Genomic DNA, 2760 nt, shown 5'->3' on the forward strand with positions numbered 1-2760 from the left:
CTAATGTTTTGTATTTTTAGTAGAGACGGGGTTTCACCATGTTGACCAGGATGGTCTCGATCTCTTGACCTCGTGATCCACCTGCCTCGGCCTCCCAAAGTGCTGGGATTACAAGCGTGAGCCACCGCGCCCGGCCGAGCATCTGCTTTTTAAGAGATTTCCTAGAGCAACTACTCTTTAATCTAATAAGTTAATGCCAAATAACAGCATCACAGGCCTGGTGGCAGGCATTTGGGAGTGCCTTTCACATGCTCTGGTGCAGGTGACTAAGCTTATACCTAAGGCTGGCTGGGCTGGAACACCTCTCTCAACAGATGTGTTTGGCTTCTGGTTGGCTTGAAATCTGGCAAGTGCTACAGGACACCTCAGGCTTTGGAATCAGACAGATGGGCAATTCATATTTTGGACTTATGGAACCTTACCCTTCTGGTAAAACAAGAACAATAATACTCAGTAGGTTACTGGGGGTATTCACATAGAAAATAAATGTAAAATGTGCAGCATACAGTAAGTGCCTAATAAACTGCAGGCAATAATATATTATTCTTACTCTTAACCCTAGGAGACATCTCAAAGACACCTTTAAAATCTACTAATCCTCTTTTTTTTTTTTTTTTTTTTTTAACTAATCCTCTTTTTTGCAGCTGGTGTGGTGAAAACTACCCCTAAAAGCCAAAATGGAAAGGAAAAGACTCATATCAACATTGTTGTCATTGGACATGTAAATTTGGACAAGTCCACCACTTGCCCAAATGATCCACTGGAGCCATCTGCTCTACAAATGTGGTGGCATCAACAAAAGAACCATTGAAAAAATTTGAGAAGGAGGCTGCTGCAATGAAAAAGGGCTCCTTCAAGTATTCCTGGGTCTTGGATAAGCTGAAAGCTGAGCATGAACATGGTATCACCATTGATATCTCCTGGTGGAAATTCAAGATTAGCAAGTACTACATGACTATCATTGATGCCTCAGGACGCAGACACTTCATCAAAAACATGACTATAGGGACACCTCAGGCTGACTGTGCTGTTTTCATTGTTGTCCATGGTGTTGGTGAATTTGAAGCTGGTATCTCCAAGTATGGGCAGACCTGAAAGCACACCCTTCTGGCTTACACACTAGGGATGAAACAACTAATTGTTGGCGCTAACAAAATGGATTCCACTGAGCCACCCAACACTTAGAAGAGATATGAGGAAATAGGAAGTCAGCACTTACATTAGGAAAATGCTACAACTCCAACACAGTAGGATTTGTGCCAATTTCTGGTTGGAATCGTGACAACATGCTGGAGCCAAGTGTTAACATGCCTTGATTCAAAGGATGGAAAGCCACTTGAAAGGGTGGCAATGCCAGTGGAACCCGCTGCCTGAGGCTCTGGACTGCATCCTACCACCAACTCATCCAACTGACAAGCCCTTGCACCTGCCTCTCCAGGAGGTCTACAAATTTGGTGGTATTGGTTCTGTTCCTGTTGGCTGAGTAGAGACTGGTGTTCTCAAACCTGGTATGGTGGTCACCTTTGCTCCAGTCAGCGTTACAACTGAAGAAAACTCTGTCGAAATGCACCATGAAGCTTTGAGTGACGTTTCTTTTGGGAACAATGTGGGATTCAATGTCAAGAATGTGTCTGTCAAGGATGTTTGTCATGGCAACGTTGCTGGTGACAGCAAGAACAATCCACTGATGGAAGCAGCTGGCTTCACTGCTCAGGTGATTATCCCGAACTGTCCAGGCCAAATCAGTGCTGCCTATGCCCCTGTACTGGATTGCCACACGGCTCACATTGCACGCAAGTGTGCTGAGCTAAAGGGAAAGATTGATCACCGTTCTGGTAAAAAGCTGGAAGATGGCCCGAAATTCTTGAAGCCCGGTGATGCTGCCATCATTGATGTGGTTCCTGGCAAGCCCATGCTTGTTGAGAGCTTCTCAGAATATCCACCTCTGGGTCACTTTGCTGTTAGTGATATGAGATGGACAGTTGCTGTGGGTGTCATCAAAGCAGTGGACAAGAAGGCTGCTGGAGCTGGCAAGGTCCCCAGGTCAACCTAGAAAGCTCAGAAGGCTAAATGAATATTATCCCTAAGACCGGCTGCCCCAGTCTTAATCAGCAGTGGAAGAACGGTCTCAGAACTGTTTGTTTCAATTGGCCATTTAAGTTTAGTAATAAAAGGCTGAATAATGACAACAATGTATTGTAAAACCTTCAGGAGGAAAGGAATGTTTTGTGGACGACTTTGGTTTTCTTTTTTGTGTGTGGCAGTTTTAAGTTATTAGTTTTTAAAATCAGTACTTTTTAATGAAAGCAACTTGACCAAAAATTTGTCACAGAATTTTGAGACCCATTAAAAAAGTTTAATAAAAAAAAAATCTACTAATTCTAGGAGAGAATGGTAAGGCTAATCCTTTATTTCTACTAGAGAGGTGAGTTCTTAGAAATGCAGCTGACTTTTTGTCTTTGTTGTTGTTAAGGCCATTTCCAACTGAATAGCCTATCATTGCCATAACTGTGGCTGGTCATCTAATGGACATAAACGCACAGCAAGAAGCCTGCCATCTGCCTTTTGGTGTCTGAGCTCATCGTAGCACAGAACAGCCATGTCACTCGCCTACCAAACTGTCTTGGTCTGTTTGGGCTGCTGTAATAAATTAGTGCAGACTGGGTCATTTATTGCTCACATTTCTGAAGGCTGGGAAGTCCAAGGTCAAGTCACCAGCAGATTCGATGTCTGATGAGGGCCTGCTCCTCACAGATGGGG

The 2760-nt window shown here is 43.8% G+C and overlaps 1 pseudogene; it reads left to right on the forward strand.

Annotated features, from left to right (window-relative positions):
- The first annotated feature begins 737 nt into the window (after positions 1-737).
- LOC108315146 lies at positions 738-2371 on the forward strand (annotated as a pseudogene).
- The last annotated feature ends 389 nt before the right edge of the window (positions 2372-2760 follow it).

This window comes from Cebus imitator, unplaced genomic scaffold, assembly GCF_001604975.1.
Source record: "Cebus imitator isolate Cc_AM_T3 unplaced genomic scaffold, Cebus_imitator-1.0 Scaffold9, whole genome shotgun sequence".
NCBI classification, from domain to species: Eukaryota; Metazoa; Chordata; class Mammalia; order Primates; family Cebidae; genus Cebus; species Cebus imitator.